Here is an 18,033-nt window from a genome sequence, read left to right on the forward strand (position 1 = left end):
TTCTCTCTAGGACCAATCCCCCAAACATGTGGACCATCTATTTCTAATCCTCTTTGGAATTCTCAATATCTCACTTTGTAAACTTTTATCTCCATGCTCTACCTTTCAACCTCTCCTCATTGCTGCTTCCTCTTTCATTAAATATAGCAATAAGAACATTATATTCTCCTTAGTTCCATCTAAAGGACTTTTCAGTTGTTGCTTCATTTTCCCCCCTTTGTAGTTAAACCTCTCAAAAGAGACATGTATTCATTCGCGGGCTCTACTGTTGCATCACCATTCAGTACTTCTCCCATCATCACCTGACTTCCAACCCATTATTCTACTGAAACTCAACAAAGTTAAGAAGCTTCAATTGGCTAAAATCTAGAACCTAAAGAACTCTACTAATGAACTGTGTGCTTGATTGTATCCCAAATAGACAGTAAGCGCCTGAGGGCAGGAGTCATTTGTGCCTTGTGTTTGCTGTAACCCCCCAGTAGGTAGCATAGTTCCCTGCCCAGAATAGGGATTTTGTAAACAAATATATGACTTTCAATAGTATGTGAAAATATAAAAACTAAACTTCCTGAATTCTAAATTATGCTGTGGAATCCCCCTCCCCCCAAATCTGCAAACCAAATAAAATATTCATCTAGACAAGTAGGTACCAGAAACACACTGAAATCAATCCCTCCCCCATTTAAAAGACAAAGCATTACTTCTGACTTCTAGAAACTCTAGCCATGTTCTACAACAACCAAAAGAATCCAGTTTGTGAATTCTTGACCACACTTTCTTTCCCAGGAGCAGGATATTTTAGCGTCTTACTTCCATTGGCCTTGAGATTTTCTAATCATTAGGAAGCATTCCCCTCCAGGAGATAATTAGGGCTGAAAGTGTAATCCACAGCTTTGTTAGCTACTCTGCATGGTTCCTCCTTCCTCTCCTTCCCTGCCAGACTCCACCTCATTTAGACCATCTCTCTTTAGGCAAATAAATCCCAATTACTCCAAAAGTTGTGCATTAAAACCAAAGTATTTATTTTAGCCTGAGGAACCAAGCTTTCTGTGTCATATAATAGAGTCCCCAAATAAAGAAGAGAAAGGCTTTTTCTTTTCTTTTTTTTTCCTTTTCTTTCCCAGCCTACTTCCTAAGAGCCCAGCCTTAGTCCTTTAGGGAGGAGCCAAGTCCGAAGGAAAGTAAAGGCCTTTTAAGAATAAATCCATTCAATCTTTTCTCAAGGGTCACTGGCTATTCATTTTCTCCACTAAGTTTGATTGGCCAGAATTTCTATATAAAGTTAAAAGTATCCTATAGTGGTAAAAGATATGCAGTAAATTTAAAACAAAGAAGACAACAGTTGAAAAAATAAAAAATAAAATAGCTTAGTGAAAATCAGAAGAAAATAAAAAATGTAGCTTTTGGTATCTTGAAATCATTTGAGAATCAGATGTTTCAAATTCATTAATGGGGGAAACAAAACTTTAGGTGTTGCCTCTTTGTTAGTATAGTTTAGTGATCAGCCAGTGATTTGGACAGAGAGTGCACGTGGAGGCGCTAGGCTTCCACATTCTCTTGATGGGTCTGTGTGTGTGTTGTGCACGTTGACAATCCTCATTTTATTTTACCTCCTGCTGGGCTCCCCTGGGTCACCCTTACACATGACAAACGTGCTGTTTTTCTGTCAGTTACTGATAAATTGGGCATTTGTCTAGCCATCTGTATTCTCTCTGATAGTCAGTCTTGTTAAATTTCTGGCTAATCCAATACTTGACCCAGCTAAGACCTGAACCAAAAGCTAGAAATGATAAAAGATTTTTTTCTCTTTACTTTCTATCTAGTTCACCATGTTTAGCTGATAAATCTATGAACTTTTGCTCCTTACCCCAAAGTTACCATGCCTTCTCTGGCGGCAAAGCAGCTGGTTATTGCAGCTGCACCATCCACTTTGGTGGCACAGCAAGTTTAACTGGCCAAGCTGTGTGTGTGGATGGGAGAGGCCACAAGAGAAAGAAGGCTATACATTCCCACTATTTTTATCCAAAGCTGAAACAGCCCTTCAAGAATATATTTCTTTAAGAAAACAGTTCTCTTCAGCTTCTTGTGTACCTCAGGTTGATTTATAGATTTGAATAGAGGTTCTTAATAATGTCATCCAGTTTAATACTTGTTTTTGGCAGAGAGGATTCACTCATTTGTGCAATCAGCTACAGGGGACAGTTCTTTCCTGTGGGAGAAGTTCTAACTTTCTTTAAAAATATGTATACTTTTATTGATTTTAGAGAGGAAGGGAGAAGGAGAGAGAGACAGAAACATCAGTGATAAGAGAGAATCATTGATTGGCTGCCTCCTACAGTCCCCACACTGGGGATCAAGCCTGCATCCTGGGCATGTGCCCTGACCGGCAATCAAACCATGATCTCCTGGTTTACAAGTTAACTCTCAACCACTGAGCTATGCCAGGAGTACATAACTTACATTATTTTTAACTTTTGAATGCATATAAAACTTGACAGGCATTCTATACTTTTGGGTCAGTTTTAATTTTCTAGATATTTTGTTAATTTTATGAAAATTATTGAGTGTAATAGGTTAAAATGGTTCAAAATAACATCTTTTTAATTTTTCTGTAATATTGGTAGTTGTATTCTTTAATCATTACTGAAATTGTATCTCTGTCCCTTCTATTTTCCTTGGTCAGACTTGCTATGTGCATCAGTTTTGTTAGTTTTGTCAAAAAAGAACTGTTAAGGACTGAATTGTGTCCACCCCCCATTCATATGAACACATTTTACTACCTGTCCAATATCGGAGATAAAGGCCTTATGGAGATAATTAGTTAAATTACCCTAATCCCGTAGGACTGATGTTCTTATTGGGAGAGGAAGAGGTACCAGTGATGGTTTCAATGATGATCGATCTCTCTCTTTCTCTTTCTTCTCCTCTCTCTCTGAATACCCACAGAAGAAAGGCCATGTGAATATACAATAAGAAGGCAGCTGTCTACAAGCCTGAAAAAGAGGTCTCACCAGAAACCAATGCACATTACCTTGATCTTGGAGTTTTTAGCCTCCAGAATTGTTAGAAAATAAATTTCTGCTGTTTAACTTATCTATTCTGTGGTATTTCTTAATGGCAACCTGAGAAGATGATTAAACCAAACTTTGCAACAACTATGAAGTTTTAATATCTTATTGATACATTAGAGGCCCATTTCAGGAATTCGTGCACAGTGGAATCCCTCAGCCTGGCCTGCACCCTCTCGAAATCCAGGACCCCTTGGGGGATGTTAGATAGCTGGTTTAGTTCCGATTCCTGCAGGCCCAATCCAGACAGGAGGGAACCCGATCCTATGCGTTGAGTATCTGTCCCCTGGTGGTCAGTGCACATGATTGCTATCAGTCAACTGGTCATTTGGTTGTTCAGTTGTTTGGTACTTAGGCTTTTATATATAGAGATGGTTTAATTTTAATCTCTTTCATTCTACTTTCTTTGCATTTAATTAACAGTGCTTTTTGCAATTTTTCATTAGGATATTTCAGTAATTGAATTAATTTTGTGTTCTAAAATATGAATTGAAGTTTTCAAAGTTCTTTCTATAGATACATAGCTGAATATCATACTTTTTAAAATTTTATTGAGGTGACATTGGTCAACATGAACATATAGATTTCAAATGTGGGTTTCTAAGTTATAAAATCTGTATATAGCTACATGTGTCCACCACCCAAATTAAAGCCTTCTTCTGGCAATTCCTCAAAAAATTAGGAATAGAGCTACATATGACCCAACAACCCCACTCCAAGTATATACACAAAAACTCAAAATCATTTATACTTAAAGATATATTTACCCCTTTGTTCATTGCAGCATTATTCTTGGTGGCCAAGATATGGAAACAACCAAAATGTCCCGTGATAAAGGACTGGATGTCATAAGTTCTAATGTCATCTTTTTCCTGTTTTTCAGTTTTAATTTACATAGTGATTTTGTATTTAGTTTGTTTACATTTTAGAGAATTCTGTTTCTTAATTGTAAAACATCTGAAGACATTTTTGTTATTCTCTTGTCATCAATTTCTAGCTTAATTCTTCATTGGTCAGAAGAATATGCTATATATGAGTTGAATCCCTCAAATTTTTTTGAGGCTCATTTTATAGTCCAACAGGTGGTCAATTTTGATAAGTATTCCCCATGCACTTGGAAAAAAAGTGTATTATGCACTTGTAAGGGACAGGTTTCTGCATATGTTGATTTGGTTAAATGTTAACTGTATTTTTCAAATATTTAATTGTATTGATTTTAGGGTGATGCTTTTCTTTTTTTAAAATTATATTTTATTGATTTTCCACAGAGAGGAAGGGAGAAGGATAGAGAGCCAGAAACATCGATGAGAAACATCGACCAGCTGCCTCCTGTACACTTCCTACTGGGGATGTGCCCACAATCAATGTATCAATACATGCCCTTTACTGGAATCGAACCTGGGACTCTTCAGTATGCAGACCAACACTCTATCCACTGAGCCAAACCGGTTTTGATGGGGGATGCTTTTTTTATAAGTTACTGAGATTAGTATATATCACTTGACATTGTTATGATTTTGTGTATTACTCTTCCTAGTTAATAAAATTTTTCATTTTATTTTGAAGTGATGTTACTAGTACCTATACATTTACAATCGGTATATTTTTCTGGTGCATTGCCACTTTTATCATTACAACACATCTGACATTACTATTCATAATAATTTTTTCTATGTTACAAAATTTGTATATGAAGCTTTACTATTAATGTTGCTACATCAGATTAGTTTGGTTCACATTTTCCATCCATAATCTCTTAAGCCATCTACCTACTTTTGATGACAGCAATTATTATTATTTTTAAAATATATTTTTATTGCTTTTTTACAGAGAGGAAGAGAGAGAGATAGAAAGCTAGAAACGTCAATGAGAGAGAAACATCGACCAGCTGCCTCTTGCACAACCCCTACTGGGATGTGCCCGCAACCAAGGTACATGCCCTTGACTGGAATCGAACTCAGGACCTTTCAGTCTGCAGATTGATGCTCTACCACTGAGCCAAACTGGTTTCGGCAACAGCAATTATTTTAAAAAATATTATTTTGAAATCTCTTTTAGTTAACATATTTATTTTATTGATATTTAATTTAATTAGTTATTTAATGACTAACTTCACTACCTTCATTTTCATTTATCCTAGCTATCTTAAGGACCATTCTCTCTTCCTTTATGCTTTTTTTTTTTAGATAAATCAATCTTTGTGGTTGTTGTTTGTGCTCTATTATCAGCTTGTTACACAATTCTATAGCATACTATTTTTTATTAGTTAGACTAAATATGAGTACCGTCATCCTTTAATTAAAGATAGAATTCAGGTAATTGTGATTTTTTTCAATTGCCAAACAAAGGTAGAAACTTAAAACATTACCTTAATTTATCCATCCATCTGTTTATCCTATTTTTGCCATGTATTTTAATTGTATATAGGTTTAAACGTTAAAGGATATTAAATTATTGTTTCATATAGTCAAAATTCATCTGGAGTTGCCCAAATATATTTTTTGGAAATTGATCCTTGTTCTTTTTAGCCTTTTGTATTTCTATCAGAAATCATTTTTCATCTGCCTCCTTTTTCTCTTAGATTTTGTTTGTCTGAGAAAATATTATTTATTCATCTTAATTTTCAAAGGGACAATAGTCAAGAAATTTCCAAAACAGACCAAAGCCTTCAGCTACAAATATAAGAAACATTACAAGTGGATAAAAAAGCTGTGGTAGATTTGGATAATGGAACAACAACAACAACAACAAAACAAAACAAACAAAAAAAAGGAATTTTTACATTATGTGACTGCATGAATGGACCTGGACAGTATTATGCTAAGTGAATGGCATAGACAAATGAGAAAGAAAATGCCATATAATTTCACTTATATGTGGAATCAATGAACAAAATAAACTAACAAAATAGACTCATAGATACAGCTGTCAGAGGGGAGGGATTTTAGGGTCTGGTTCAAAAAGATGAAGGGATCCAGCAAAAAACTAAAACAACAACAAAAAAAAAAAACCAATTTCATAGACACAAATAACAGTATGGTGATTACCAGAGGGAAAAAGAGAGACACAGAGGTAGAAAAAGGTAAAGAGGGGATAAATGGTGATGGGAGGAGACTTGATTTCGGATGATGAATATAATGTAATATAATATAATATAATATAATATAATATATAACGTATTACAGAATTGTATTATTTATTTAGAAATAATTGTAGGTTTTAAATGAGATAAATTTCTTCAGTGAAGATTAACATTTGCTTCTAGAAGGAAGTCTGTTTAGGGACAATCACCTTATTTCAATCATGGGTAAGGTTATTGCAAGATAAGTTACTTCTGAGGAATGTTCTCATTCTGTCCTCTTGGTAAGTCCTAAACATTAATTTTTGTCTTCCTTGCCCTGAAGTCTGCCAAAATTTATGTTCCACTTCTCAGTCTTGCTGTTTCATCTTTCACTTTTGAAGCGGACAACTGCCCTAAGGGGAAAACACAATCACATATGCTCAGCTTACCTACTTAGTTGCCTTCTTCTTTGAAATCTTGACCCTATAAATTCTTACAGCCTTCATTGCTTTCTAATATCTAAATCCAGGTGGTTTCTTTCCATTATTTATTTACATTTTATTCAGATTTTCTAGTTTTTCATAGTAGAGGTTTTGTAGAGATCATTCCAGGGAGATGATCTCTAAAACCTGTATTTTTAGCCAAATACTCTAGATATTTCTGACTTAATGTTATCAGTAAGCTAATATATAAAACTTTAAGCTCCATTTAAAAACATTTTGCATATTTGCAAAGTGGAAAGTGGATTAGGTATGAATTTTAAGGTTTGGAATACTGGCAAATAGAAATACATTATTGACTATGTTGTATTTGAGGATTTGGTAAATTAATCAACATTTTGCATGGTGATAACAAGTGCCCCACCACCCGCCACACACACACATCACAAGTCAATGTAAATCTTATTAGATAGAAATTGTCTCTCTCTTTTTTTTTTTTTTAACAAATAATAAAAATGAACTTCAGATAGAATATGTAATGTGTCACAAACTGGATCTATATCTTTTTTATGATAATATATACTGAGTGGTCAGATTATTATGATCTCTGAACACATAATAATCTGGCCACTCAATGTATATCCTCTTCCTATATAATAAAAGACTAATATGCAAATTGTCCCCTCAACGAGGAGTTTGACCAGCAGGCAGTCTGGCCAACTGCCCACGTCCCCTCCCCTTGGCCAGGCTGGCCGGAGGCCCCCCCCACCCATGCACAGATTCATGCACCAGGCCTATAATATACATATATATTCTAATTTGCCATCATGTATTTATTTATTCTGAAAAAAATCAATGAAAATATGTAATATATATTGTTCTGTTTTCATGCAGGTAAACTGAAACTGAAGGTTACTATTAGTTCTGGCTGGTGTAATGCAACCTTGAGCAAAGCCTAAGCAATGGTGGTTATGAAGGTTCTTATGGTTCTATCTGTGGTTCTTATTATGGTTCTGTCACTTTGGCACTTTATGAACTTAGGTGAGTCACTCAATATTTCTGACCCTACCTTCAGAGAAAGGTTAATAATACCTATCTTATAGGGTTGATGTGATAATATGTAACAATATATTTATAGAGTATGGTGAATTTTTACTTGAAGAATATTGTTTTATAATATGTTAAAAACTAATCTGTGAACCATAATGAGTATTTAAAATGTATTTGTATAGTTCTGTTTTACCTCCACCACTAGATCACTTCTTATGGAAAAGTATATTATAATTCTACATAAAACTATACAATTTTCTATAAAACTCTTCTCACACACAAAAAAAGAAAATATGTAATATAGTTTGGAAAACTTTTTTTCATAAGCTTTTATGACTTTCTTTTCAATAAATTTAATTCTTAAAATGATACCCATAATCTATATGAAAATTAATTTATGTATAATAGCTTAATTTTAATAATACAGCAAACTAAACAAAATACCCTTAATGACAAGGTTTACAAAAAATGAACTTGAGGAAAAAATATTGCAAAGTACCTCAATCTTTATTTTTTCATGATAATTCAGATGCTATAATAAATTGAGTAGCTTTACTATGTATACAACTTGCCTACTGCCAAGTGACATGTTTTCAATTCTTATATAAATCACATTTGCTTTGGCAATATTTCAACACACACACAAACACTCACACAACACACACTACCACCACCCACCTGAGGTACTTCTATAAATCACACACATTGGTTTTTATGATGGCCAATTTCATTTTTCATTGAGGCAAAATACCTTGTGAATTTTAAGCCATGGTAACTCATGACAAAATAAATTAGTTTTACTATTTTTGAAGTCATCATCAATATATAAGAAATATTGACTGCTGTTGAAAAGTTCAAGAGGCACCAGATTTTAAAAATTACTTGTATGAGTTCAACGTATTTGCTATTGTGAGCCATATTATTTTTTGGGGGGTGAAAAAGTATACAGCTGAAATATTAGCAGCACATAGCTAACTATGTTTCTCATTGTTTTCCTTCTGCTCTTTATACCCATTGTCATATCCTAGGGAAAAAATCTGATTCCAGTAAAATAATACTTGTTATAACACTTTACAACATACTTCTTTGTTCATGTTTTTATTTAACCCTCAAGATAATTCTGAAACATATAGCTATTATTATTCTAGTTTAAGCATTGAAGAAATCAAGGTTTGAGGAGGTTCATCAACATGCCCAAAGTTTCAGAATCTGTATGCTGTTGGATAAAGATTCAAACATGTTTGGATAGTAGAGAATAGAAAGTAAAGAGAATGGTATAAGATTTATTAGACATAATCAATAAAAATACAAAGTATTAACTCAGTGTATCCAGGCAACATATAAAGATCAGAAATGTGATTGTGTAGAATCAGTTAAGGTAGTAAGGAGAGAGCCGTGGGATGATGGCATTCATGTAACTAAAAGAGTAAGCTGAGCCAAAGAACATTTGGAGCCTGAGCAGCAACAGAGCAGAACGTGTCTGGTTGCCAAGGCCTTGCCATGCCTTCAGTTCCTACGTGAGCCTGATCAGCAAAACCCAAAAACCTTCACAGCTAGAAAACATTGCTGAGGGAGTAGCTAATAACCCCCACTATTTTGGTTTGTTTCATTGTTCTATTCAATGAATGTTTATAAAAAGCCCAAGTTATACCAGACCCTATTCTAACTGATGAGGTTATAGCAATGAGCAAAACTGAGCAAAACCTCTGCCTTTGTGGAGCATACATCCTAATGGAAGAAGATAGCTAACAAGCATAATAATTAAATCCTTTAGCCTACAAGGATTTAGCTTGCAGTGTTCAAACAAAAGTAGAACAGGGAAATGAGGATAGAGAATGTATGATTCAATGATGTAGCTTCAAATGGTTAAATTTGTCTGCAGAAGGAGGAGGTGAAGCATTTGGGTGTCTGGGGAAGAGTATTTCAGGTTATATGCCAAGCCCCTGAGGTCAAAGTATGCCTGTTGCATGTAGCCAGGAACAGCAAGAAAGTCAAAATGACTGGAGCAGAAAGGAGATAAAGGAGAGCACATGAGCTCAGCAATATCACTGGGCAGCTCATCCTGTTGGCACCGTCCATTTCCTGGGTGAAGGGGTAAGTCATTGGCAACATTTGAGAAGATGAGCACTGTCATTTCACTGATATTCTAGCAGTATCTTCTTGGTTGCTGTTTTGAGAATTGAGTGGGGATGTTAGTGCAGAAAAGGGGAAACCAGTAAGAAGGCTTTGGCAAAAATAATCAAGAGAAATGACTGTGGCTTGGAAGAAGATGGATGCAATACAGTTTATGAGAAGTGACGAAATGCTAGAATGTTTATGACATGAAGCAATAAGAGGGATTTTGAACTACTATTTATTAAAACATTGACATTCTATTTTTCATTAAAATACTAGAGGCTCTGTGCATGAAATTTGTGCACAGGGGTGGGGGATATGCATCCCTCAGCCCAACTTACACCCTCTCCAATCTGGGACCTCGCAGGGGATGTCAGGCAGTCGGACATCCCTTCAACAATCCAGGACTGCTGGCTCCCCACTGCGCGCCTGCCTACCTGACTGATTGCCCCTAACCACTTTTGCCTCAGCCTGATCATCCCTAACCACTCCCCTGCTAGCCTGATCAAAGCCTAACTACTCCCCTGCTGGCCTGGTTGCCCTTAATTGTCCTCCCTTGCTGGCCTGGTCACCCCAACTGCCCTCCCCTGCCAGTCTGGTCACCCTAACTGTTCTCCTCTGCAGGTTTGGTCACCCCCAACTGGCCTCCTCTGCCGGCCCAGTCACCCCTAACTCTCCTCCCTTGCAGGCTTGGTTGCCCCCAACTGCCCTCCCTTGCAGGTCTGGTCTCTTCCAATTTCCCTCCCCTGTTGGCCTGATTGCCCACAACTGCCCTCCCTTGCTGGCCATCTTGTGGTGGCCATCTTGTGTCCATATGGGGGTGACCATCTTTGACCACATAGGGTGACCATCTTGTATTGGAGTGATGGTCAATTTGCATATTACCTCTATAGGATATAAGTGTCTAAATATGGCTATATATTTTATATCAATTTCTATATCAAATGGTATATCATGAGTAATCTTCGTGAGACTTGTTAGGTATACATTTGGAGTTATTCAAGGCTTTGGAGGGCCTGTTAGAGATGTTTAAGTATCCAGTGTGTCATGAATAAGGGCATGAAATCATCAGAGTGCAGTAACTCTATTTTCTGATTAATATAGTCACTATGTTTATAAAAGCTAGAAAGAGTGAATTATGAGGCTGAAATCAGCAAGGTATTTATTAAAATTATGTAAGCTTTTTAATTCTTAAGTATGATTACATTATATATGCATATATTACTCAGGAGATCTACAAACACAGCTATTGAAAAAGATAAATTTAATTAGACTTTATGGGATCAGTGTTATAGAAAAAAACAATAATAGAAATGGCATAAACATGCTCTCTTTCTAAAGAACCTTCCCTTCCATTTTGTATTTTAGGAAAAATATATTAAAAAGGAGTCATAAAAACCTTCCCTCACTATGCTTTCAGATTATCATCGGAAGGAGACAGGAAATAACAGTGTGTTGTTCTGCTCCCTCTGCATGCAAAGGGTTTGTGGCAGCCCACACCATTTTTCCTTTTCCTTCGCTGCCAACGAGGAGGTAGAAAATTCTGGGATTTAAATGGATTTTAGAAATCATCTAAATTACTTCTCTGACTTCAAGTCTTTTTTTTTTTTTTTGTATTATAGAAAAAAATCAATGGTTCAGAGTCATGACAATAAAATGGGATGTTGTCTGCAGTGAGAGTGGGAGCTATTCATTGTGCATAGTCAGTTTAGACATACTTGTTCTACCCCAGTGTCCACCATGGAAAATTGGAAGCTGAGAGAAGAGAAATTGATGTGCACAAGATTTCACAGGAAAGCCATGATTATTTTTTTTTCTCCCTTTCAGACTGGTCCAATGTAATAGGAAACTGTGATAGTTAATCTTATATGTCAACTTGATTAGGCCTCAAGGTACCCATACATTTGGTCAAACATTATTTCAGGTGAGACTGTCCATGAGGATATTTCTGGATGAGATTAACTTTTGAACCAGTAGCCATAGTAACATAGGCTGTACACCCTAATGTAGATGGGTCTCAACCAGTCAGTTGAAGGCCTGAGTAGAACAAAAAGGCTGATTCTTCTATGAATCAGAAGGAATTCCTCCTGCCTAATTGCCTTGAGCCAAGACTTCATTTTCTTCCTCTTTTTAGTCTGAAACAGAGACATTGGCCTTCCTGAGACTTGAGCATGCTGGCCTTAAGGGTGGAACTACAATATCGGCTGCCCTGAGTTTCCAATTTGCTGAATGCAGATTTTGGGATTTGTCACTTTCCATAATTCTCTGAGCCAATCTTATTTAATAAAATACTAATATGCAAATTGACCATCACTCCAACACATGAGATGGCCACTCCCATGTGACAAAGATGGCAGCCCCCATGTGGACACAAGATGGCTGCCACAAGATGGCCAGCAGGAGAGGGCAGTTGAGAGGGACCAGGTCTGCAAGGGAGGGCAGTTGAGGGCAGGGGAGGAAGACCCAGGTCAGCAGGGGAGGGCAGTTGAGGGAGGACCAGGCCAGAAGGTTTGGGCAGTTGGGAGGGACAAGGCCTGCAGGGGAGGGCAGTTGAGAGGGGCAAGGCCTGCAGGGGAAGACAGTTAGGGGCAACCAGGCAGGGGAGGGCAGTTAGGGGTGACCAAGCCAGCAGGGGAGGGCAGTTAGGGCAATTGAGCTGGCAAGGAAGCAGTTAGGCATTGATCAGGCTGGCAGGGAAGTGGTTAGGGAGTATTCAGGCTGGCAGGCAAAAGTGATTAGGGGCAATGAATCAGGCAGGCAGGCGAGCAGTTGGGAGCCAGCATTCCTGGAACGTGAGAGGGATGTCTGACTGCATGTTTTGACCTGATCCCAGTGGACTCCCTCGATGGGTCCCAGATTGGAGAGGGTGCAGGCTGGGCTGAGGGACACACACCGCCATGCACGAATTTTGTGCACTGGGCCTCTAGTTCTTTATAATATAACTAGTGGCCCAACGTGCAAAATCATGCACAGTAGGCCGCCTTCCTCTTCCCCAAGAGCCAGTAGGAGCCACAATGTGCCTGCGGGAGCTGGTGGGAGCTGTGCCACTTCTGCAGGAGCCAGTGGGAGCCATTCCATTTCCACGGGTGGAAGGTGGGAATGAGCTGCTTCTGCCTGAAGGAGCCAGGGAGGGGAGGGACAGAGAGGTGCTCCAAGCATCTCCTGGTGACCGGTTGCACATGCAGCCCTGTCCACCTTCACAAGCCTCCCCATACATGCAGCCCCACCCACCTGTGCATGCCTGGTGAGCACACAGCTTTCTACTGATCAGTTGTTACACATGATGGTGTGACAATAATTTGCATATTAGCCTTTTATTATATAGGATAACATACAATAGATAGATATAGTGCTAGTCAGCTATCTTTCTGCTTTCTATCCTCTATCTATCACATGTATATATACATACACACTTTCACACCCTATTGGTTCTGTGTCTCTAGAGCAGCATTTTTCAACCCCTGTTCCGCAGCACACTAGTGTGCCGCGAGATGTTGCCTGGTGTGCCATAGGTGCAGACAAGACAAGAATTTTATAATTTTTCACTATTTTGTTTACTTAATATTTCATAATAAAGTAATTATAAAATACTTTCTTTGTGTTTATTTGATTCCTATTCAAGAGAATTACTTTATATATAGTCAATATAGGCACAGAGTTAAATTTTTTAACATTTTCTAATGGTGGTGTGCCTCGTGATTTTTTTCATGAAACAAGTGTGCCTTTACCCAAAAAAGGTTGAAAAACACTGCTCTAGAGAACTTTGACTAATATAGAAACCCCATCATATAGGAGTGGCAAGTGTTTCATAGGGCAGCTAATCCTATGGATGAAATTAGAATTCTGGCTTAACTGTGCATGTTGAAAAAAGAAAAAAAAAATGGGTTGTCTTTTTTGAGTTTAGAAAGAAGTAACTTCATGCTGTATGAAAAATAAAAAAATTTGACTCAGAAAACCTAAAGTACAATTTAACTTTTTTTGTAAATCATTTCACATATAATGTACCTTAGCAGAGTCAAAATAGATGGCAAAAGACGGAACATGTAGTAGAGAAAGGACCATGAGGGAATCCAAGGACTGATATTAGTGAAGTCACAACAGAGACCAAGGTACCGACCTCTGACCTTGTCACCTGACATCCATCAGGAGGAGCCAATTGAAGGTCATAGAGAGGAAACTTGAAGATATCAGCATCCATAGCTTCAGGGTAGACTCCAAGGATTTGGGTGAGTCATCCTGAGAATGGAAGGGTTATCCTGAGTGAAAGAAAGTCTTGCTCCTATTGTATTCTCTGGTGGACACAGATAGACATGGATTTATTGTGTTTTCAGTATGAAAGAAACATACCATATGCACAAAACTGTAGGAACTAATAGTTATCCATTAATTAAGTTAAAGCAAAATGTCATCCTTGCTGGGAGTAGATAGAATCATTACAATAATAGTTGGTAATGCTTTTGGAATCTGAAGAAGTAAATCACATTAAAAGAAATATGTTTCCAAAGTTGATGACTTAAAGTTATATCTTTGCAGCTGCAGCAACATACAGAGATCATAGTGTTCCAAGCATCAGTTTCCAAATTCAACAGAGATCAGACAGATAATTCAAACTTTAAAAATATTAGCGTTAGTTTAGTCCATATATTACATCTGTTGTTGACCTCTCAGGCAATAGTAGCATTTCATTCTCTCTTGCTGAAGATTAATAAAATGTTTTTCTATATTTCATATTTTTGTCAAATAGACTATAGTAGGGGATATGACTCTGTATTATTGTTGGTTATATGAAAAAATCAAGAGAATACATGATTATGATTTGAATTATCAATTCTCTTCTGTGAGGAAATGTTCTTTCTATCAACACACAGTCTTGTAGAGATTATTTAATATGCATCACACTACACATTATAGATGGGTTATTAGTTGAAAGTTACTACAGGTGTATTATTGAAGAATTAAATATTCATCTGAATGAATGGGGTAACATTGAAATTAATTATAGGTTATCCTAACTCCTATTTAAAAATGGGTGAAAATAAAGAGACAAATTTACTAATATTAGAAAATATCTATTCTGTACCAGATAGTATGTGCTTCTGATCTGTTTAAAGCAAAAACTGTCCAATAAAGTAGGCAATATTATCCAAATTTTAGAGATGAAATCCAGATAAGACACAGAATATTAGTAATAAAGCAAATATTTGATCTCAAGTCAATCCACAATAATATCTCAGAAATATATAAAGAAGATGAGATAAGGGAATGAGTTGGAGATTAAGTTGCAAGGATCAGAGAGTATTTCAGGGAAAGCAGGTCAGTATTAATTAGCCTATTAATAGTGTATAAGAAGAATTCAATCTAACACTCAATCTGACCCATAGGGAAAACACCAGGAGGCAGGGTCGTGGGTAAAAGAGAGTGAGTGATACATCCTTTCTGACTAGAGGAGCTGAAGTTATATAAAGACTGTGGAGATGTACAGTAATTGGCAGATTTCTCAGCTGGTGGGGAAGAGCAATAATTAGACCAAAGATCATATAAATAAAATTATTTAAATGAAACTGATCAGGAGTGTGGGTCAGAATAATTGCCTCCAAAGTTGTTCACCTCCTACTTCTTGGCACCAATAAATATATTAACTTCAATGGCAAAAGAACCTTGGTGAGGTTTTTTGTTTGTTTCTTTGCTTTTAAAAATATATATTTTTTTTATTGATTTCAGAGAGAAAGGGAACTGGAGACAGAGATAGAAACATCAATGATAAGAGAGAATCATTGATAGGCTGCCTCCTGCACATCTCCCACTGGGATCAAGCCTGCAACTCGGTTATGTCCCCTGATCTCTTGGTTCATAGGTAGATGCTCAACTACTGAGCCATACCTGCTGGGCAAGCTGGGTATTCTTTTATAATGACTTAATAGAAAAAATATTTGAAGGATAAATAGACTATTAGCAGATTAAATGTCTTCAATTTTCTCCATGATTTGTATTGACTTTTGCCTGTACACTTTCTGAATTCCTATTTGTTAAGGAATGAATTCTTGAACATTTTTTTTCTCAACTGTCAGAATATGACTACGTAATTCACTTATAGTTCAGAATATTATCTGATATTCACATTCACAATTAGGATTTGAGGCTAATATTATATGGCAGACATTTTTAACCTTGAGCAGATTAGACTCTCCTGAAAACCTCTGAAATTATGATGCTGGTCTGCACCACAGACTAACTAGTTCAGAATCTTTATGGTGAGCTTAGATATCTAATCTTTAAAAAAAAATTTCCAAGTGATTTTAATGTAAAGCCAAGGCTAAAATCACCACTCTATAGTTCTCTGTTTTCCAAAGTGCTTGTTTTAAATTGAAACCAAATTATGTCTGTACTATGTGTGGGGTTTTTTTTGTAGTCTATCCCAAATTTTCATAATCATAGTTAACTGAATAGAAGAGAGAGTTTTAGCACTCTTTTGTTATTTTAAAGTACATAATATTTGCAAATTAATTTTTGTATAATCACTAAATAAATTGAGATTTAACTAAGTTATATAATGTAGAAAAATGCAATATTTTATAAGCTCCTGTGTATTAATAGAAATCTTGATTATATTGAACAATAATTTTCATCATGTCTTCCCACATCAAACTACTGACATTTATTCTAGAAGCTTAGTAAAAACAGTATGTCTGCTATGCAAACATAGCTTCTAAACAAGTCCCTTTTCCCAGCTTTCCAAGTTGCCATTCTCAGATTCCTTCTGCACAGAAATAGATTGTCAGTACTCCTACCTTTCTGTAATTCTTCTGATTTGGAAAGAGTATGTCTTAGAGTTGGTCCATGAACCTATTTATTATATGAATTGGGGGTGAGTTGTTTCAGATGGCTTTTAAAAATAATTTACAAATGGCCTTTGATTGTTATTTCCAACAGAGAAGACATGACATTCCTGCTTTGAATTAAGAAAAGGTCATAGCTGCTATTTCAAGCCTCCCCTCTCTTCTTCTGCTTCTTTTAGAAATTTATTATCAGCCTAAAGATAAAGAAAAATACAGCAGTCTTATGACACAAAGTTTGCAAAAATAAAAACAACTCCGTACTTTTTTCCTCCGCAGTGAACTTTGAATTTCAGCTCTATATTCTGTAAAACCAAATGTTTCTTTAACTTTTCACAGTTTAGTAGAAAACTAGATATTTTGCTTAAAATATATTTGTTCACTTTTGTATGGAACATAGAAACATTTAAAACTTCAGTGTATTTAACAAAATTGTACTGAATTAAATTATTCATTGCCCCTATGCTAAGCACCAGAAGACATAATTATTTAAGAAATTATTTAACATAAAAGTTTAATTAAAATAATAGAACATATTTTAAGAAAGGAACCATATAGTAAATAAGAGATAATGCATGTGGGCAGGAGAAATCACAGGAGAGTAATAGAGTGGTCCAGGTTAATTTTAAGTAGTTTCCTAAGTCTTGAGAATGTATACAAGGCAATTTCTTTGTGCCAAACCCAGTGGAGGCCCAAGTTCACTTCCAACAGGAAACTATTTTTTACAGTATTATTGTGAAATAGTTAACATACATCTCTGTATAAGTTTAAGGCATAGTGGTATGACTTAATTTAGATATATTGTGAAATGATTACCACAATAGGTCCAGATAACATCCATCATCTCATACAGGTATATATAAAAGGCAGAAAGAAGAAAAGAAAAATGGGGAAAAGTCTTCTGATGATGGTAACTCTTAGTATTACTCTCTTGATATCTCTGTATATTATACATCAGTGTTAGCAATAGTTATCAGATTGACACCCCTAGTATTTAATTATCTTCTAACTGAAAGCTTGTAACATCTCCACCCAATTACTTCTCCCCACACACTCCACCTCTTTCTGGTAACCACAACTCTGGTCTCTTTTTCTATCAAGTGTTTTTTGCTTTGTTTTGTTTTGTTTTTAGAGTCCACATATTATATAAGTGAGATCATGCAATGTGTTTTTTCTTTTTTTCTGTTTGATTTGTTTCATTTAGAATAATGCCTTCATAGTCTATACGTGTTGCACATGGTATGGTTTTTTCAAGAAAAGTATTTTTGATGGCTTCCCCATTTATAATTTTGTTTTATAATACTTTGATTTCTCCTGGAAGAAAAAAAATAAATAAAACATGTTCCCTTTGTCATACCCATAAAGAGACTGGGGTCAATTCTGACCCTGCATCTCATCTCATGCGTGTATGTAGCCATAAGATGCTTAGAGAATGTTAAAAAGCTCTCTTCCACAGAACATAACAA

Source organism: Pipistrellus kuhlii, unplaced genomic scaffold (genome assembly GCF_014108245.1).
Source record: "Pipistrellus kuhlii isolate mPipKuh1 unplaced genomic scaffold, mPipKuh1.p scaffold_m20_p_5, whole genome shotgun sequence".
Classification (NCBI taxonomy): domain Eukaryota; kingdom Metazoa; phylum Chordata; class Mammalia; order Chiroptera; family Vespertilionidae; genus Pipistrellus; species Pipistrellus kuhlii.